Below are 22437 nucleotides of genomic sequence, written 5' to 3'. Positions count from 1 at the left end.
TGATGAGGGTGTGGTGGAGTATTTTGACGAATGTGGGTGTATCTGGTGTCAAACACAGCTGAGAAGTCGAGGAAGATCAGGGCTGCAGTTTCACCCTGTAGGAAGCTGGCTTTTATATAGTAGATGAAAAAGCGGGTACACTGTGTAAAGAGTCCAGGCAAACCCCAAAGGAATTACAGACGCACAAATGACACCCCAACTGCTCTCTTTTGTGGTAGTGTGGGTGAGCAGTTCAGCATATCAGAGGGCAGTGCTAGGTATTTATTACTCACACAAAGGCAGTAAATGAGACTCCAATCAAGGAATAAATCCAACACTAATTTTTAAAAATAACACATACTTTTATGATTTTAGAAACCAAGATAATCAAAATCGGGCCATTACTTTTTGAGTTATGAATTTTTACGGTTTTTAAAAAACGGACACAATACAATTTCTGGATTGGTAATGTTATCCTATGGAGGACAAGTTTGTATTGCATTTGGGCACGTGTCAGCGACTTACGGAACTGTTCTTCTGCACTTAAGGTGAGTATGGGGCAAGGTCCAAGGCCACACCAACAAGTCACCTCAGGAAGCTCTGGGGCATCCAGGTGCAGCGGCGTGTCACGGCTTAGAGTGTCCCATTCACTTTAATTGGAGAATGGTCCAGTTACAAAGAGGCTGCAAGCTGGGACTGAGGGACCAGTCTGGGGGAACCCACAGGGGGCAGGACCCTTGTGATCCTCTGGCACGCAGGGAAACCTTTGATCCACACCTCCTCTGAGTGTGGGGCACAGGTGCGGTGGTGTCTTTTGGCGTCAGATCTGGTGCTGGAGTCTCTCCCGGGTGGCGGCGGTCACAGACTCTCTCTTTGTCTTGGTCTCTGCTGCAGAGGGGCAAACAGGATGGCTGGGCCACTCATGATATAGTCTCACTGTCCCTCAAGTTCCTCGATGTGCAGGTCGGTTTTCCTTAACGTTGGTGCACACGCTGGACACAACAAACCTTTGGCAGTTGCAAGGGGTCCGAAACCCCAGGGATTGGTATTGTGCAGCTCCGGTCGGTCCTGGCATCCCCTCACTTGGGATGAGGATGGATCTGACCTGTTGGAGCACTACTACATCTTTGTGGGTGGCTGCTGCATTGGTAGTCTCTGTAGGCAGCAGATTGGTGTACCAGTTCTTGCTTCTTTGGTGTCTGGGGCTGAAGGGTCTCCAAGGGAGTTCCTTTGGCAATTTGCAGAATATGGGCAGCCCTCAGGGTTGCTTGAGGTCTTCACAGTAGCAGGACAAAGCAATTGCTCCACAAAGGTCGCATGCAGCAGGGAGGCCGGCAGTGTTGGCGCCAATTCAGTAATACTCCTTAGCTCTCAAGTCAACAGTCACCTTCTTTTTCCACTTCTTCTTTTGTTCCTTAGAAATACAAAGTCCTCCTATCAGGGGGTCCTTTATATACTCAATTTAGGGGCATTAATGGGAGAGAGGGGTAGTAGCTAATGGGCTACTTACCTCTGGGGACACTGCAACCCCTAGATGGCCACTTCCTTTGGGGAGTGAGAATCTCCCTGTCCCAGAATTCCTCATTTCCACCACGCACAAGATGGTGGAATCCTACATTTGGTGTCCACTTTATACTTGGTCACCCTAGAGGTGTGCCCGGTCTGGCAGTGCAACACGCCTCATGCAGAGCTAATTTTCCAGCCTGTCCTCATGCCAGGCTGGCATGCAGATGGCTCAGGGCAGGGGGTTAGGCATCCTCCTTTTGTTTTTGTGTGGAGTTTTATATAGCACAAACCAGACCCAGAGGTTTCAGAGAGCTTTACATGAGCACCAGTTATGTTACAGACGGACACATTCATTTTTGTTGGGCACGGTGAGATTAACAGCCTGATTCATGTACGGGCCGTTTTGCGTGGCCCTAATAGCGAATCATAGCGACTCGCTATTGAGGACACGCAAAACGGTATTCATGTAGGAATTGCTAAATAAATAGCGATTCCTACATGTTCTCTATTTGCGAGTAGAAAATTGCTACTCGCAAAAAAAGGAATAACTCCCCATTCATTCCTATGGGCCAAAAGGCCCATAGGAATGAATGGGGAGTATCCCTTATTTGCGAGTAGCAATTTACTACTCGCAAATAAGATAGCGATTTTAAGGGTGCCAGGGGTGTCCAAAGGACACCCTGTAGCACCCCTAAAATGCACATTTGAACATGTGTGTGTGCAACATGCAACTTAGAAAAATGCTTTTAAAAGCATTTTTCTAAGTTTTTGCTATTTACCGAGAGGTCTGACCTCTCGGTAAATAGCGGCCCATATTTGCAAAATCGCAATTTTTGAAAGTGTCATGAATAGCATTTAAGGAATCTCTAATAGAGATTCCTTAAATGCTAATTCTCGCATATTAGCTAATTCTTCATTAGCGATTTTTGCATTTGGGATTGTGAATCCCAAATGCCAAAATTGCACTCGCAAAAGGCAAGATTCTGAGAATCTTGCCCTTTGCGAGTGCAATTTAGCTTCATGAATCAGGCTGTAAGTGATTTGCTCAGAATCACAGAATGTTGAGCGTCCCTGCAGAGACTCGAACCCGGTTCCCCAGCTCCAAGGTCGACCGCCCTAGCTGTTAGGTCACATTCTCTCCCGTCTTCTGTGAGGGAGGCCAGATTTGAAGCCAGCTCCTTGAAGCCCCTTGCCTTGGAATGCTAATTCACGGATTATCCTGTGGGAGGGGCTGGGAACACCCTCTGCCGAAGCAGGCTTTGTTTCAGACCTCCTTAGAGCACTGGCCCTCACCCTTGGGTATTAGAAAATCATCTATGGTGGCAGGCTGGCTAATACTAGTCTGTCAGCACACTAGTAGTAGGTAGGTTTTCAGGAGGCACCTCTAAGGTGCCCTCTGGGTGCATATATTAATAAATACCTCACTGGGATCAGTTTGGGTTTATTAATATGAGGTGTTTGATACCAAACACCATCTGTTTCAGTGAAGCCATCATGCAGCTGGAGAACTCGTTTTGACCCGTGTCCAGTACATACCTTAAGATGGCTTCCCCGCTCACTTGCAATATCTAGTAGTAGAATTAGAGATGTCCTCACATAAAATATAATGCACCCCGCCTTGGGGCTCAAAAGCCTGCTATAGGGGGGACTTAAATTTATTAGATGCAGTGGCTACGGCATGACATTCAGGATTGTGTCATGTCATGATTTCACTCATAGTTTGATCCATGTTATGCAGCATGCAGCGGCAGTCAGTGTGGAATTGGTATGTGGGTCCCTTAGGGTGGCATAAGATATGCTGCAGCCTTAAGGGACCCTCGTTGGTACCCCTTCCCTAGGTACCTGGGGTACTATTTACTAGGGACTTTTAGGGGTGCTAAAGTCCTTTGCCAATCGTCGCACAATTAGTTACACTTTGATTTAGGAAAGAAGCACTGGCACCGTGGTCCGGCTAGCAGGCCTCACTGCACGGTTGGAGTCAAAAGACAGCACTGAGTAGCTAAAAAGGGGTAAGTGGGGGGTAACTGCAATAAAAGCCCAGTTCCCTACACTCCAAATCAAGGAGGTTCTGATGTACCGCGCCCGGCAGCCCCTGGAGCATCTCCATCCCGGAATTAAGGCATCTTCCCTCCCGGAACCGGACCTAACTGGGACACCATTCCCGTGGTCAGGCTATCCATCCTAACTAAGCTCCAAGACTCTCATACCAGATTCATCCCCACACCTACCATCCAGATGACCTTGCGATAACCAGGAATTCAACCATCAGTTCCCAGGTAATTTCCACGGAACCACGCTATCCTCCAGCGGGGACTAGTAATTCCAACGGCACCACGCTATCATACAGCGTTGACCCGTAGTTCTTAACTCGGAACCTCCTGAAATTGCTGCCACCAGGCAATTCTGCAGCCTTTAATCTCTAGGCTTGCTTACAATATTCAGGCAATGATTCTTTAGTCCTGATGATGGTCCTTGTATTGTATCGATGTGTTTAGGACCGAAACGCCGTCGACAGTTAAAATAGTGTCACACTAGCACTCCATTGTGTTTTCATTCGTGTGCCGACTATTTAAGGACAGCCTTGTTTTGAATTACCTGATTACTAGCGTCCTTCGTTCACTCTCTTTGCCTGAAAATAACCCCTTCTTTCATTTCGTTTTGTTGTGTTTCATGAATTGGATGCAGGATTGTATCCCACTGTATATTTTTGTTCACATTACCTCCTTATACCTTACATTGATTAAATACAGTGTCTGGCTGGACACTTTTTTCTTATAGTACACATTGTTGACTATAAATCATTTGTTTTTGACTATTTAATATGTTAAGGACCACTGTTTTCTTACAAAACTGATGTCATCGGTGGCAGCGATAAGGACGATCTTGGTGCTGTGGTTGGTGCGGAAGTACAATTGGGAGGCATCTAGCAAGTCATGTCTTTCTACGTGTTAGGAGAGCAGGCGGTTGGTGGCCTTCTCGAGGAGTTTGATGTGGAAAGAGAGCAGCGAGATGGGATGGTAGTTCTTGAGCTCACTGGAGTTTGCGGAGGGCTTCTTCAAGAGAGGCCTGCCCTCTGTGTGTTTCCATCCGTCAGGGAAGATGGTGGTGGTGATGAATGTGTTGAGGATGGAGTTGAATTCTACACTGATTTAATTGCTCCAGAGGTTAACAAAGTGATGAGGGCATGGGACCATGAGTGCTCCGAAGTGGATGGTGCTCATCATGGCTGTGGTGTTCTGTGTGGTGATTAGGTTCCATGAAGTAAACGAGTAGTTGAGGGTGATGTCCGTTGGGGCATGGAGGTTGTAGAAGTCAGTGGGTTGGGGTTAGATATCTTGTTGTGTAAGTAGTTCACCAAGGTGTCACAGAGGGTGCACAGACATAATATCGACTCCAAAATATCGTTTGGACATAATATCGACTCCAAAATATCGTTTGGAGAAAATATCGACAGGACAGAATATAGACAGCCAAAATATCGTTTTTAAGGTAAGTGAAGTAATATCGTTTTTAAGGTAAGTGAAGTAATATCGTTTTTATTTTTAGGGTTCAGGGTCAGTTTTGGGTTTTTGGGTAAAGGGGTATTTTTAGGGTTCAGGGTCAGTTTTGGGTTTTTGGGTAAAGGGGTATTTTTAGGGTTCAGGGTCAGTTTTCAGTTTTTGGGTAAAGGGGTATTTTTAGGGTTCAGGGTCAGTTTTCAGTTTTTGGGTAAAGGGGTATTTTTAGAGTTCAGGGTCAGTTTTCAGTTTTTGGGTAAAGGGGTATTTTTAGGGTTCAGGGTCAGTTTTCAGTTTTTGGGTAAAGGGGTATTTTTAGGGTTCAGGGTCAGTTTTCAGTTTTTGGGTATTATTTTATTATATTTTATTACTATATATATATGTTTAATAAATATGAAATAAAAAAATATTTATTTAACTTTCATTTAATTATTTAATTATTATAAGTTAATTTAAGTAATTTTAAGTATATTTTAGTAATTAATTATTAATATTAATTTAATTTAACACTGTTTTTAGTAAATACGATATTTTTTACAACTATATTTTTGTAAACGATATTTTTAACTCGATATTTTTGTACTTACCTGTTTGTAGATAGAAACTCGATATTTTGACTGTCGATATTTTCTCAACGATATTTTTGATGGTCGATATTCTGTCCGTCGATATTCTTTCAGTGATCCGTCACAGAGTTCCTGGGAAGGGCAGTGTTAGACCTGGCATCCTTGGCGTGGTTTCCCCCTATCTTTTTGCCTCTACCTCCTGTATTTTTGATGCTGTGCTGGATTTCGTTTTTGCGGGTTTAGATGCTTTGGACACTCTGCCACTGCTGATCAGTGCCAGAGTGTAAGTGCTCCCTATGTAAATTGTTATGATGATTGGATATACATGATTGGCATATTTGTATCACCATGAAGTCCCTAGTAAAGTGCACTGGGTGTGCCAGGGCTGGTGATGACAAATGCTACTAGTGGGCCTGCAGCACTGATTGTGCCACCCACAGGAGTAGCCCTAAAATGGTGTCTCAGGCCCGCCACTGCAGTGCCTGTGTGCAGTCTGTGAACTGCCATGTCCTCCTGGTCAGTGTCCCCACTGACCAGGCCTAACCCTTCCCTTTTTGTGCACATTGGTCACCCCTATGGAAGGCCCAAGGTACCCCCCTGGGCAGGGTGCAGTGTATGTGAAAGGTAGAGCATGTACTGGTGCAGGTGCAGGGGTGGGGAATTCCTATCTCCCGACGCCCGAGACATCTAGATTTCTTAGGAGGGCAAGAGGTTTTAATTTGCACTGTGTCCAAAGGACAAGTAGACAGATTTATGGTAAAACGATACACAGCTGTTCAACCCTGTAGGTCACAGCCAGTAAATAAGTTGCTCCGAGCATTTTTTTGGCAGTGAAAGGGTCAATGCAAAAGCTGGGGCCTGCACTTTAATTTCCCCAGAGCAGAAAAACAAAATGATAAAGCAGAGCTCAAAGTTGGAGCCAGCTCGATAAGCTTGTTTGACTTCCAGGCCCTCCCCTGGTCCTTTTATTTTCATTCATCAAGCATGAGATGCACATCAAGCTTCGGCAGCTCCAGTACAATCCAGCAATGGCATGTAAGAGGCTGCTTTTTTTCTGCCTCTTGGCCCCTTGCTCTGACTTGAACTGTATGACCCCTCCCTGTCTTGTATTCTCTGCTCCACTCCTGGGCCTCATAGGGCTCCATTATCCCTGCTCATCTTCAAATCACTTTGCTTTCCCTTCTCATGCACCCCCTCCTTGGCACTTTGCGTTTCCTGTACACCTTATGTTACACCCGGTGCCTAAACCTGCTAACCCCACCACCCTCCTGCCGCCCTCTCTGACATCCCTGACCCACTCCCTTTGGCCTCTCATTTCTTACGTCATCGAGGGCTTACATTAAAGCTCATTAGTTTCCCCATGGGCTTTCATGCAGGCCTAAGGCCACCCCTAATTCTGTCCTTGCACTAGGCCTCTCATCTCACTTTGTGCCTGCACCAGGGGCATTGTGAACACACCGCTGTAGCAACTGCAACAACTGCAGAGTTTTTGATGGGCCTCTTCAATCTGCAGGTCCGCAGACAAAGGCCCATAATGGACTTGAAAGGGTGGGTGGGAGAGTGAGTGAAAGGGTGGATGAATAGATGCATGGATGAATAGTGAAAGGGTGGATGGATAGATGCATGTATGAATAGGTGAAAGGGTGGATGTACAGATGCATGGATGAATACGTGCAAGAGTGGATGGTAGATTCATGCATACATTAATGAGTGAAATGGTGAATGGATAGATGCATGTATGAATAAGTCAATGGGTGGATGTATAAATGCATGGATGAATACATGCAAGAGTGGATGGTAGATGCATAAATTAATGAGTGAAAGGGTGAATGGATAGATGCATGGATGAATGAGTGAAAGGCTGGATGTATAGATAGATGAATGAGTGGAGTGAAAGGGTGGATGTTTAGATGCATAAATGAATGAGTGAAAGGGTGGATGGATAGGTGCATGTATGAATGAGTAGATGATAGATGCATGTATGAATAAGTGAATGGGTGGATGTATAAATGCATGGATGAATACGTGCAATAATGGATGACAGATGCATAAATTAATGAGTGAAAGGCTGGATGTATAGTTGGATGAATGAGAGGAGTGAAAGGGTTTATGTTTAGATGCATGCATGAATGAATGAATGAGTGAAAGGGTGGTTCGATAGGTGCATGGATAAATGAGTGGATGAATAGATGCATGTATGAATAAGTGAAAGGGTGGATGTATAGAATGCATGGATGAATAAGTGCAAGAGTGGATGATAGATGCATACATTAATGAGTGAAAGGGTGAATGGATAGATGCATGGATGAATGAGTGAAAGGCTGGATGGATAGATGGATGAATGAGTGGAGTGAAAGGGTAGATGCATGGATGAATGAGTGGATGGATGTAAGGATGGATGTGTGAAAGAATGGTAGGGTAAGTGCAAGGGTGAATGAAGGGATGAGTGAGTGGATGGATAGGTTGAAAGTGGATTGATGAGTGAAAGGATGGATGGCGTATTGAACGGGTGGATTAATGGGCGAGAGAGTAGATGAATAGATGGCTGAGTGGGTGGGGATGGATGGGTGGGTGGAAGGGTTGATGGATGGGTGGACAGTTGAGTGTAAAGGTGGATGGAGGGATTAGTGAAAGGGTGGATGGATATATGACGGAAACGGAAGCTGGACGGGTGAAAGGGTGGATGGACGAGCAAAAGCATAAATAGAGGAAGTGAAAGGGTAGGTGGATAGATGAGTGAAAAGGAGGATGGGTGGGGTGGGTGGATGGATGAGTGAAAGGATGAATGGAGGGATGAGTGAAAGGTGGATGAATAGGAGTGAAAAGGAGGATGTGTGGAGTGAAAGGATGGATGAGTAAAAGGAAGGCGGGATGGATCAGTTAGATCGATAGGTTTGGAGATGGCAGGATAGGTTTGAACAGGGGCTTCTTGAACACCCATTTAGTAGCTACAGTAGAGGTGGAGCTTTTGATGGGCCTCTTCTGTCTGCAGCTCGGCAGACAAAGATTTGTAATTAATGTGAAAAGATGAATGGATGTTTGGGTGAAAGGATGAGTGAGTGGAAGTGTGGCTGGCTAGACGGATGGATGGATGATTGAGTGACTGGGATGGTTGAGTGACGGGGTTGGTGGATGGACAAAGGATGTTATAATGAAGGAAAGGGTGAATGAGTGGATGGGTTACAGGGTGTAAGGATTAGAGAGCAAAAGGATGGATGAGTGTAAAGGGTAAATGGATGGATTGATGGATGGGTCGAAGGGAGGGTGGAAGGATAAGTGAAAGGGAGGGTGGATAGATGAGTGAAAGGAAGGGTCTATGGATGAGCAATAGGATGTCAGGATGGTTGAAACGGATAGGTTTGGAGATGGATGGGTAGGTTTGGATATGGATGAGCAGATGGACTGACAGATTAACAGATGGACGAACAGATTGGTGAAAGGATAATGGATAAAAGAATAAATGGGTGCAAATGTAAAGGGGAAATGCTAGATATCAGTGGGTGAAAGTATGAATGGGATAGATGCTTAGATGGAAGAGACAAGAGAGCTATGCTGGCGAGGATTCCAATTACTTTTTTCGCTTGCTTGGTGTCATAAGAACTTTGGATCAACGTGGGGGGTATTTAAATTTTCTGGTTCCTCACTTGGCCTACACTATGCTCCTTTCTCTACTGTGGGATTATCAGGTAGGCGTGGTGCTGTATGCCAGCGCGTTCATACTAGACTGCTAGTATTTGGTCTCATAAAGGCCACATTGCCATAGAAATTCTTGGCATTGAACAAAACTACTTTGGAAAAGAGCAGAATGCTGTGACACACAATGAAGCCAGCTCACAGCTAGGCAGAGATAGCTTTTTAATAAAAACAAAAGGTCTTGGTTAACTCAGATTTAATTAGGGGCTCAATGTGAAAGTCACAAAAGTGCACCCATGATATATGTCCTTGTATTAATGAAGATTTACGTTTTTCATGTATTCACATGAATTTCCATAAGTAGGCCAGGAACCCCTAATCCTAGAAAATATTTGTGAATTGCATCTTAGCATGAGCAAATATGAATATACCCCAGCGGAAATCTGTTGAGTGTTTACAAGTTCACTTTTTCTCCAACCACATTTTTCCCAGCCCTGGAAGAAACTTTACTTCTGCCATTGTCAGGGGTAAATTGCCAACCTTTCTCAGTATGGGAAAAGATTAGAGAAGAGCTGGTGAAAAACTCAAAATTCAAATCCTTCTATAGTATTTGCCTGACATAACCAGAGAGCCTATTATCAGAGCTCTTCTATAAAGAGATTGCAGCCATTATTTGACGGCGCACTACATGGCACCAAAGGGACAAGTGGATTTTGTTACAGAACACGTAGATTTATGAAGCTACTTGTCCCATGGACAAGTACATATTTTATTAAATTCCACACCCCTGAGGTGACATGCTCTGGTAGTGAATGGCAGCCATTTTCATTTTTCACTATTGTAAGGTTATCTAGCTCCATAGATTAACATGGGGGATGCTGGCTACAGTGGCTACCAGCATTTCTTCCCATAGGATCAAGATAGGACATAAGATTCTAGTATCCCTGAACTCAGAATTTAATTACACATCTTTTAGGAAAGGTTGTTTTTAAATCCTGTGTTTGAGAATAGCACTTTTAGAAAGTTGCTGTTCTCTTGTCTGACCCTTCTGTGTGCCTTGGCCTGTTTGTGTATTGACTGTCTGGTTTGAGAGTGACAGGGGCTGGGGATTCCCCAGGAGGCTGGCTGAGTCAGCCCTAGGCTGAATAACTGCATTTGCAACTTGAGTGGTGGGAGGAGTTAGCACCTGGGCCTGAATAGGGCTGTGCCTGCCTTCCACATGCTGGCTTTCCTCCTGCTGGGCGGCTGACGACCCTGCCCCTCACTCAGAAAGGAAAGGAGAAGCCAGGCAAACAAAGTGCTCAAGCAACACCCAGAACTGGTTCAGACCGGGCTCAGGGCCCACTTGCACAAAGAGAACAAATACTTTTAGGGGTATAAGTACAGGACCCCCTGACAACAAAAAATTAGATCATCCTGGAATCAAGAAGGAACCTCTGCCAAGGAGAAAGCTGAATTTGAAGAAGAAGACTGTCCTGCTGTTGCTCTGCTGGACTGACCTGTTGCTTTGCTGCCAAGGAGAGGGGAAGGACTTTGCTGTTGTGCTGTGTCCCCTGTCTTGAAGGAATCTCCAAGGGCCTGAGAAGAGCTGGCTCCCTGTTCTGAAGTCCCAGGAACAAAAGGACTTCACCCCCAGCTTCCCTGAACTCTGCTGAGAGAGTTCTGTCCTTCCTAGAGTGCTTGATCCAGTTGTGGGGCCTCTGGAAGTTGTACCTGTGCTGGGAAGCTTGAAACTAAGCTTGAGAGACTTTTGCAATTGAAAAGTATTGCATCGCTCGCTGCTGAGCGCATCCCCGACAGTGCGAGGAAATTCCCGCCGCCACGAAGGCCGAGATCGTCGCAGCGCCTGTTGCCGCTGCCAGAGCCATCGCATCCTTCGTTTGCGGTACGCACCAGACCGGTGCGGGAAAGTCTAACATCGCTGCGAGTGTCGTCGCAGAGACTGTCGTCGCTGGGTGAGATCGTCGCAAGGCTTGCTTGCGGACCGCATCACGTCGCTGCGAGTGTCGTCGCAGAAACCATCGCGTCAAGGAGCTGCGAGAGAGAAGATCACCGCTAGTCCGCGCATCGTCGCCTCGGAGATCATCGCAACTCCAGAGATCGTCGCATCGTGCCTTTGCGAGAACAAACTTCCTACGGAACCTCCGCACCGGAATCCAAACAAGTGGCCTTCCTCCCCATACAGACCGGATCCATCGCAACACGCCGGGGCTGTCGCAAACACCTTCCTAGGGTCTCAGGTGCAACGCATCGCTTGTTTTCCACCGCACCAGCTTCTGCTTTTGGAACTTTGTCGCAACTATAAGGTACTGTGAGTAAACGTGACACAACTGTGAACTTTTCACGCATCTGTGGATTATTTTATCGCAACCTAAAGAACTTTATCGCAAACCTTAAGAACTCTTTTGAAACCATATTCTTGAACTGTGTATGTTGGATTTTTGTCGTTTTGGTCTTGTGTAGTTTAGATTAAATACCTTTATTTTTCTAAACTGTTGTGGAGTCAGTTTGTGGTGTTTTCACTGTGTTACTGTGAGTCTTAGTACAAATACTTTACACATTGCCTTCTGATTAGCCTTGACTGCTCGTGCCAAGCTACCTAGAGGGTGAGCAGGGGTTATCTCAGAGGGTTTCCTCCTTGCCCTGACTAGAAGCAAGGGTCCCTATTTGGACAGTGGTACCTACCTCTGCCAACTAGAGACCCCCAGTTCTAACATTGTTGGTCAGCGGTGGGAAATTAAACTTGTATTTGTACTAGACCCACAGTGATTGGTGTACATCACTAGTGAGTGCAGACCACTACGCCACCGCATACTACTGGTTTATGATTTTTGATTCTATTTTTGAGTAACTCTTCCAAGCATCATGGCTACGAAAGGAAAGGCACTCAGTGAGGGGGCAGAAGTAGATGTGGAGTTTGACATTGAAGATTTATATTCCTACAGGGTTGAGGTACTTAGGAAATTCTGCCACGACTTTGAGTGCCCCGCAAGGAGTAAAGCCAGAAAGGAGGAAATGCAAAGAATCTTAAAAGCCCATTGGGAGGCCCAAGAGGGAAATGATGATACAAAGGCAGAGAATGGTTTTCAAGTCACAGACCTGCCAGTGGGCAGAGTAGGTTCAGGAGCTGGCAGCAACCATTCCAGCAGGGGCCTCACCCAGGAAGAGTTACAAGAAAATCAGAGAGTGAGAGGATATGACTTGGAAGTCATGAAAATGAAAATGAAGCAATTAGAAGTAGAGAAGGCGGCAGAAGAGAGCACAAATGCCCGTGCCTTAGAGGAGAAGAAATTGCTTTTGGCTCATGAGTTGAGCATGAGAGAACTGGATCTTAAAGCCAAGGAGGTGGATGCCAGTTCAAATGGTGGCAGCGCGCAGCCAGTGCATGGGGTAAAGTATATAGTCCCAAGGATCTGGTACAGAATTACAATAGGAGTGAGGATATTTATGCCTGGTTTACTTCCTATGAGATTGCATTGAGGATGAATGGTGTGCCTGAACAACATTGGGGGGCGGGCCTGTGGAAACATTTTGAGGCTTCTGGGAGGAGTGCTCTAGAGCAGTGGTTCCCAAACTGTTGACTCCTGAGGACCCCCACTGAGTCACCACTGGAAGCCGGGGACCCCCAAGCAATTTGTATGATTTAAATTTCAAACATTAAAACAGTAATTCAGAAAAAATAAACACGCGTGCACACAAAACAAATACTCAAATTACTAAGGATTTTAGGGGCATTTTTAGAAGCCCCTATCTACATGGGAACATCACTTTTTGCAACTTTCCCTTGGCGATAGAGGCTTTGCCTTATTTACAAGGCAACGCTAAGCCACTTAACATGGCCTAACCCTGCCTTGTAAATAAGGTCCCCTGTCACACAATGCCTAGCGTGAAAGGGGTGGGCAGTGGGTGTTGCGGTGGGCGTTCCACCGCAACACCCATTGATTTTGACGCTGTCCCCTATTTACAAGGGCAGCATAAATAGGAGGTCGTGCCAAAATTAAGCCAGGGAAAACCAGGTCTTATCTTGGCAAAACGAGGAGAAATCCTTTATTTCTCCTTGTTTTTGCTTTTTCAATGTGTGCTGCTTTGTGCAGCACACATGGAAAAAGCTAAACGCCTTGGATTGTTTATGTTCAGGAAGGTGACCCTTCCTGCACATAAACAATCTTTTTAAAAAATGCCATTTTGTAACTTCCATGTGGGCTGCATTAAGCAGCACACATAGAAGTGACAAAACGGAATTTCAAGATTGAAGTGGGACCTTCCTGCACATAAACAATCTTTCACTGCATACACACACCCTTTCACTATGGTTTCCCGTTGGCGCTACACTGCTAAGTGTAGCGCCAGCACGGATGTACGTTGTTACAACGCATGCTTTTACTACGCATGCCTTTACAACGTAGGTTTTTCAACGCAAGTCATTACAACGACTTGCATTGGGGGGTGCTGGATAGTGAATAGTTTAATTTACTATTCCAACTCCAGTCCCCGTGGATAGTAAGGAAGGTGTTGGATAGTAAATTACACTATTACCTATTCTAGAGCGCCCCCCAGCGCAATTCGTTGTAATGACTTGCGTTGAAAAACCTGCGTTTAAAGGCACTGCGTGGTAAAAGTTGCGTCGTAAAGGATGTTTCCCCGCCAGCATAGGGGAAAATGCAGGGCTGCACCATATTCTTGTAAATATGGTGCAGCCCGGTGTTTCCGAAGTGGCGGAGCGTGTCGTTAGGCCAAGGAGGCTAACGGCACGCTCTGCCACTTCTGTTGTAAATATCCCCCTTAGTATTTTATATTCAAAGAATTTGCAAAAAACAAAACATTTTAATGGGAAAGTTGGGGCTGCATCACCTTGACTAACTTTTAAATGGTTGGTTTTATTTAGCAGTACAAGGCTCCTGCTCCTGCTAGAGCCAGACTGGAAACCCAAAGGATCCCTGGCAAATGTTTTCAGATCAGTCGCCATACGGTGCACACCAAGTGCAGTGAGTGAGCCTGACCACTACAAAGGGGGCTTTAGGAGGCTCTCCCTCCAAGAAATTTAGGAAACATTGGCGCAGTCTAAAACACATATATCATTATATATTAAACTGTATTGGCTTTTAACGAATAGTAAATGAAGACCTTACAATACACCAGGATACGACATTCTTTGTTGGGGTTCTTCATTGATTCCCTTATTATCATCCTTCAGCAGTGCCTCTCATCTCTCCATAGCCTCTCTGTCACATGTATTTCATTTGTTTTACAGTATCTCTCATACCATTGTAGGTTGTCGGAGCACTTTACATTACAAACATATAGAGACAATGAATCATACGTGTAAATCAGTCTATAGAAAATGTTACATAAGGCAAAGGGTACTACAATGTGTAGGATTCACGTCATTCATACTAGTAGGCATTTTTAAAGAGTGCTTGATCCGGAGAAGCGTAAACTTGGGATTCAGAACATCAGCCAGTGGTTTGCATTGACTTTAAAAAATAAAAATGTATTTCCGCCCATATAAACATTTTTAGCAGCATCAGGATAATGAAAGACTGGGAAAAAATATAAGTTACTAACTTGTACCATGCTGTTTGCAAGCAGCTCTTTGATGACAGCTTATAGATCACTATGATAGATTACGCTTGTCACTTATGAACTGCAGAGTAACAAAAAAATCTGTGACAAAAGCAGAAACCCACTGACCAATGCACATAAAACACTGTTTTTTTAAAAATGCATGGTACACATTCTTTGCACCCTCTGCCTGTGCTACATTAGATAACTCAAAGCTGCAACAGGACAAAATGTTATTGTTGCTCTAAAACTGCTAATTAGACAAGGAACTTTGGAGTGCTTTTAAAACTGCCTTTTGCGGACCCCCTGGGAATGTGTCACGGACCCCTGGGGGTCCGCGGACCACAGTTTGGGAAACACTGCTCTAGAGCCCTTAGAATTAGCAGGTGCCATGACCTACCCCAACGTGACGGAGGCCTTATGTCTCAGGTATGGGCTTACTCCAGAGCAGTGCAGACTGCAGTTTAGAAATTCTAAGAAGAAAGAATCTGAGACTTGGATGGAGTGTGTGAATTTGTACTCGCGTGCACTGGAAGGTTGGATGAAGGGCAGCAAGGTAACTGATTTTAAGGGGTTGTTGCATTTAATCAGTTGGGAGCAATTGAGTAGTCTTTGTGTTCCAGCATCTTTTAGACAGCAAGCTGACAGACCCCATTGAGCTTGCTAAGGAGGCGGACCGCTGGACCAGTACCAGGGTCCACAGAGGAATTGTGGGTACCACAGCCAAAGGTGGGCAGGGTCCCCAACAGAAGAGTGGGGGTGACAAGGGCAATCAAAAGGAGTCCACCCAGGGCCCCAAAATAATTCCCAGGAGAAGGAATCCCAACCCCCCAAAGCTAGGCAGCCATGGCCCCCTAAGGGCAGGCGGGACTACAGAGATCCCAGGGACAACAGGGGCCCACCTACCTGCTTTCACTGCAATGAGGTGGGACATGTTATCAGCCGGTGCCCCAAGAGACCCCCAGCACCCACTGGTGCTCCAGCCCCAAGGTTAGCAAGTGTAACTTTGGGAGGGGGTTTGGTTTCTAGTGGGGAGGTGGGGCTAGCAGTTATGTCCCTTGTCTCTTTAGGAGACCAAGAGATGGTCCAGGAAACCTTACTGCCAATGAACACTAAGAAATATGGGCAGAAGGTGACTGTCAATGGGAGGGAGATAGAGGCTCTGAGGGACACAGGGGCCAGAGTGACATCTGTGAGGTGTCAGTGGGTGTCTGAAGAGCAGTGTCTCCCTAATGTACTCCGCCCTGTAGTAGCAGCTGACAGTTCAGTGCGCCTCTGCAAAGTGGCACGTGTTCCCTTTGAGTGGGGGGGAGTCTCTGGTCTTTTGGAAGTTGTTGTCAGTGATGCCTTGCCTGTAGACTGTCTGCTAGGTAATGACCAGGAGACTTCTCCATGGAAAGATGTAGAACACCGAACTCATTTGGAGATGTTGGGATTGCCTGCGTGGATCTGTGTGACCACGCGTGCTATGGCAGCCAGTAGGGGTGATTCAGCAGAACTGGAGCCTGAAACAGTGGCCCAGAGACCTGCCAGGAGAGGACAGGGCAGAGGGCGCGGGAAAGCAGCCCCAGCCGTTCCCACGGTCCAGGAGGGAGCAGACCCTGAGGGGGATGCCCTGGAACCTACAGGGGAACAGGTAGCCAAACTGGGCGACCTACCTGAGCTGACCCATTGGCAGCAAGAAAGTGGGCCCTCCAGGGAGGAATTCTGCCAGGAGCAGAAAGAGTGCCCATCCCTCGTGGGTCTGCGGCAACAGGCTGCAGACCAGGCAGCAGGAGGAGCAGCCAGAGATCACTTTATCTACTGGGCAGATGACTTATTGTATAGTGAGCCTAAGTTTGCTGAGCCCGGTGCAGCCCGTGTGCTGGTGGTACCCGAGCGCTTCAGAAACTTCCTAATGGGTCTGGCTCATGACGTGCCTCTCGCAGGACATCTGGGGCAAGACAAGACCCTAAACAGGCTTGTCGCCCACTTCCACTGGCCCCAGATGAAGAAGCACGTTGGTTCCTTTTGTAGGTCTTGCCAAACCTGTCAAGCCAGTGACAAGACTGGAATGAAGTTGAAGGCACCCCTACAACCCTTTCCAGTGGTGAGCACCCCTTTCGAGCGGGTGGGCATAGACATTGTCGGGCCCCTGGATCCCAAGACAGCCTTAGGCAATAGGTTCATCCTGGTTTTGGTGGACCATGCCACCCGGTATCCGGAAGCAGTCCCTCTCCCGTGGTGGGCCGTGCATTGATGGGGATCTTTTCCCGTGTGGGGTTCCCCAGAGAGGTGGTCTCTGACCGGGGTACCAACTTCATCTCTAGGTACATGAAGTCTCTGTGGGAGGAGTGTGGGGTAACTTATAAGTTCACCACTCCTTACCACCCTCAAGGAAATGGGTTGGTTGAAAGGTTCAAGCTGGAAGCGGATTCTTAATTCTGTTTTAACAAATTTTAGCTGGTAATTTGTTTTAGCTGTCATTGAGGATAATTTGATTTACACTGTAATGACCAATTTTTAAAATCATTGTTTTGATGTAGTGTATAAATTTCATGTGACTGTGATGTGTGTATATCTTTTATGATCTTATTGGTCGAAATAAAGATTTCAAACAGTAAACAGAAAGGCTCAACCGGACCCTAAAAGGTATGATTATGGGCCTAGCGGAGCCCATGAGACGGAAGTGGGACGTCTTGTTACCATGCCTGTTGTTTGCCTACAGGGAGGTACCTCAGAAGTCCTTAGGGTTCCGTCCCTTTGAACTCCTGTATGGCCACCCTGTTAGAGGACCTCTCGCACTGGTGAAGGAGGGGTGGGAGAAATCCCGTGGGAAAACCCCCCAGGATGTGTTCAGCTATGTGCTGGCCATTCGCAACCAGACACAACGCTTCAGGAAGCACTCTCAGGAGAACCTGGAAGCTAGCCAGGAAGAAATGAAAAGATGGTACGACCAGAACATCACTCTGGTCAAATTTCAACCTGGGCAGAAAGTGTGGGTGATGGCGCCAGTGGAGCCTTGTGTGCTCCAAGACAAGTGGACTGGGCCATATGAGGTGGTGGAAAGGAAAAGTGAAGTAACCTACCTAGTTAACCTGAGGACTCCCAGGCAACCCCTGAGAGTCTTGCATGTGAACCGTCTCAAACCACACTTTGAGAGGTCTGAAGTGACAATGCTTCTGGCTACAGATGCAGGAGGGGAGGAGGATAGTGATCCTCTCCCTGACCTCCTGGCAGCTAAGGAGCAAGTCGGGTCAGTGGATGGTGTGGTCCTCTCACCCACCCTGACCCCAGAACAGCAAAGGGACTGTCGCCAGGTGTTGGGTCAGTTCTCCTCTCTGTTCTCCCTGACCCCAGGTGTCACCTATTGGTGTGTCCATGATGTGGACACTGGAGATAGTCTACCTGTGAAACAGAAATTTTACAGGGTGGCTGATAAGGTCAGGGCCAGCATCAAGGAAGAAGTTTCCAAGATGTTGGCGCTAGGGGTGATTGAGCCCTCCAGCAGCCCCTGGGCCAGCCCAGTGGTCTTGGTACCCAAAGCTGCTGCACCCGGTGCCACTCCAGAACTCAGGTCTTGTGTGGACTACCGTGGACTCAATGCGGTCACGAAGACTGACGCACACCCCATCCTCAGAGCTGATGAGCTTGTGGATCGGTTAGGAGCTGCCCAGTACCTCAGTACCTTTGATTTGACTTCTGGGTACTGGCAGATTGCCTTAACTGATGGTGCCAAAGAGAGGTCTGCGTTCTCAACGCCAGAGGGGCACTTCCAGTTCCGAGTCATCCCTTTGGGTTGAAGAACGCCCCTACCACCTTCCAGAGACTGGTTAACCAGGTACTGTCCGGGCTGGAGGAATTCAGCGCCGCATACCTGGATGACATTGCTGTGATGTAAATGTAAATGTAAATGTAAAGCGCACAGCTGCCCGTAAGCGTCCCGGCGCTGAAGACCGCTGGGGAACCCGTCCTGGCTTTCCCTGTGAGATGGTCCCTTCTGGGTATCTCCAAGGTGAAACCAGGCATCCCCGGCGTCTGTGGGGGGCCGTTGTAGAGATGAGGCAAGCTTAATGCCCAGAGTTGCCGAGTGTGATCCCTGGTTAGAGTAGGCACCGAGGCGAGAATTGTCGAGTCCGCTGACCATGGTCCACGACCCTGCCGCGTCGGGAATTGAACCCTGGTCCCGGGCCGTTCTCTGCTTCCGGGTCTGTCGCCTCTAACCAGTGAGCCACACCACTCCACTGTGTTCAGCTCCACGTGGGAGGAACACTTGCAACACCTCTGTGAAGTGTTGAAGGCTCTGCAAAGGGCAGGCCTCACTATCAAGGCCAGCAAGTCACATTCTGTTCTCGGTTGCTAATGGGCAGGAAGACTCTCTGATGATGCTGAAGAGCTCCTTGCTGGGGTTGGCACTAGCTTTGATGCGGTCTGCTAGGGTGTCTCTTTTTATATCCTTGAGGCAATTGGGGTATTTGTTGAAGGCTGGTTTGAAGTTGGCTTGGTCAAAGAGGTCTCCGCTAGTGTGCCATCTTCTTTCCAGTTGTTTGCAGTTGCATTTCGTAGTCCTTAGGTTAGATGTATATTAACTGCCTTGTTTGGTGGATCTGCTGGTTTTGGGGGTTAGGTGAAAGCAACTCAGTCAGCCCAGTTTGTGATCCAGGTGGAGAAATTCTGGACGGCCTGTTCCAGGTTGGTTGTGGTGTCAGGCTGGGTGGTGTCAAGTGCTTCAATGTATTAGGTATCCCTCATTTTGCTCCAGCTGCGGAGGGGGAGTGATGGAGGCCCTGTGCGATGGTGCTCGGGGAGACTGTGATGGTGAAGTGGACCATGGTGTGATTGGTCCAGGTGAGTTTTGTGACAGGGCTATACTTGACTCTGTCACTGGATGTAAACCTGGACGTGAAGATTGTGTCTAGCGTTTGTCCATTCGCTGTGTGTATTAGTCGGAGACTGGTTAGGTGAGGCCAATGTTTCTCATAATCTCCAGGAGGTAGGATGAGTGGGCGGCTTTGGTGTCATCTAGGCGGAAGTTGAGGTCACTGAGGAAGATGTAGTGCTTGGAGTCGACTGCGAGAGGGGTCATGAATTTTAGGATGCCGTTGCAGAAGCCTGGGGGGTGGTCCTAGAGTTCTGTAGGCAATGATGCCTCTGATGGTCATCGTGCCATCGGTTTGGAGTTTGAAGTTGAGGTGCTCCATGAGCGGTTTGGTGTCATCTTTGGTGGGGGTGCAACGGAGTGTCGCCTTGTGGATGATGGCGACGCCTCCTCCGTGTTTGTTGGTGCGGTCCCAGTCTATCATTTTGCAACAGTCGGGTGTTGCGGTGGTGATTTCGGGGGTGGAGAAGGTGTTGAGCCAGGTCTCTGTGATGAAGATCACGTTGGGGTGAGGGTGGTGTTTCTAGGAAGCTGGCTCTCTATATAGTGTACTTGAAGAAGTACACTGTGCAGAGAATACCCAAATGGTACACAGATGTACCAGCTCATAATTCTATTGCTCTTTGTGGTAGTGTGGGCGAGCAGTTTGGCTTATCAGACGGTAGTCCTAAGCATTTGTTGTACTCACACAGGCAGTAAATTAGACATTTTTGTGCGCAACGCACCATAGGAAACAGGCGGGAAAAAGAGGAAAAATGCATATAAAATCAGACAATGCTTTTCACGGAGTTCTCCTTCTCATTTAGGTAGATGTCGGCACCAGTAACAAAGTTCCAGCAGGAGAAGTTAGGGAGCGTCCCAAAAACCTGGAAACTGGTGCATAGAACTCACCTCCATCCTCAACACCTGCATCACCACTGCTATCTTCCCCGACGAAGGTGGCCACTTGAAAATACACTGCACAGGCAGACATACATGTAAGTTACGAGGGAGGAGGTCATAGGGCTTGGGAACCATGAGAGCAGAGCTTGTTAGTGAGTGCTGGGACCAGAGGGGCAGGTGCGGAGCGAGCTGGTCAGCTGGGCGTCATGCATCCTTAGGATCCGCACAGTCAGGAGCAGGCTACATAGAGAGGCGATCTCAGGACAGCTGGGCCACTCAGGAAGTGGGTCTCGGGTGTCACAACATCCCTCAATGGGTGCTTGCTTCTAGTGCTTTGGGAACCCGGCGTGGACTCTTCTTCTTGGTTTTTACCGTTGGGGATCCGGTACCCCGGGTATTGGAACGCCGCAGCTCCAGTAGGTCTTGGTGCCTCCAACTTTGTGGAGAGGCAGGACTGACCACCTGGAGCTGTTGTACCTCTTCTTGCTTCTGTGCTGTGTTTTCGAAAAGCAGAAAAACGGCTTCACGGGATCGGTGCATCTGATGTACAGGGTTATGCTACCTTCCCTCCAAGGGAGCTTCTCGTTGATTTCTTGAAGGTTGTAGGTGCTCCGAGGTTCTTAGAGTCTTGCAGGTTCAGAACGACACAGCAGGCAGCAACTTTCAAGTCCTTGGAGCACCTGGCAAGGTTTGGCGCCTTTTCTTCTGCAGCAGGGCTTCAGTTCTCGTGCAGCGAGTGTTTTTTGTCCTGCTCTTCTTTGGTCCTGATAATCAGGTCTTGGGGAGCCACCTAAATACTGAATGTAGGGGCTATACAAGGGGAGACAGGCAATAGCCAATGGCTATCTACATTTAGGGTGTCTACACCCTCAAGTGACCACTTTCTGAGGGAAGAGGCACTACCCCAGCCCTGGTTGGAGGTTTTCTCATCATCTCAAGATGGCAGAATTTCAGGAGAGGGGTCCACCTCGCCTACCGCGTCCTAGGCGTGGTGCAGGCAGAGGGGGGACCCTCTTCCACATCTAACTAATTTTCTCGCCTTTCCTCCCACCAAAAGTGGAGCAGGAAAGGGTGCTTGGCCTCCCCCAGACATTTTCCTACAGTGATGGTGTCCCAGATCTCGGTGGTGTGCTTGCAGAGGAACTGGGCATTGAGCAGGATGCGCTGGAACTGCTTGGAGGTGTCCGCAGGCAGTGGAGTGAGAGTGCTGCGTGATGCTGTGCAGGAGGAAGGTCCTGAGGTACAGGTGAAATGACAGCGGCAGCAGGTGAAGGGTCATACCATTGATCAAGGAGATGTGATGTACCAGTTGTTGAATCCTTGTAGGGGGTCCAGAGCATGGAGCTCAGCTGTGTAGTATCTGTGGGTGGGGGGAGTCCAGGTTTACTGGCACTGGGCGCGGTCGAGGCGCAGACTCTTGTAGACGGGCTTGCCTTTCAGCACGCCAGCTGTGCACGCGTGCTCCATTATTTGAGTCTTGGGGGGGGGCGTGATGCTGGGTGGCGGGAGGTGGGAGCTTCACAAAAACAGTGGTAAAAACGAGGGGCAGACAAACCGAAAAAAGGAATACAGGGTAAAAAGGCTCAATCTGACATTCCACAATAAGGAAACAGTTCACACAAACTAAGGCTAACTATTACACTGAGGCTAACTATACACAAAGAAAAAGACTGACTAGCAGACAGGCAGTTAAACACACAACAAGGCTGACTATGTACGCAGAGGGTGTAGGGCAAGCAACAGTGTCAGGGGGACCTGCAGGGCTTCAGCGAGGGGGAGCTGGCACAAGAAGTTAACAAGAGCTCTGTAATCTAAAGCTAAAAGGAAGAGATCAACCATAACTAATCATTCACATCCCAGCTCCCAAACATACATTATCTCTTTTCGTTTCTCTGTCCCCTCACTTCATGTCTGTTTCCCTCCTTCAGTCTGTCTCATTGCCGTCTCTCCTGCA

This window comes from Lissotriton helveticus, chromosome 3_2, assembly GCF_964261635.1.
Source record: "Lissotriton helveticus chromosome 3_2, aLisHel1.1, whole genome shotgun sequence".
Classification (NCBI taxonomy): domain Eukaryota; kingdom Metazoa; phylum Chordata; class Amphibia; order Caudata; family Salamandridae; genus Lissotriton; species Lissotriton helveticus.
Note: the sequence above shows the minus strand (reverse complement) of the source record.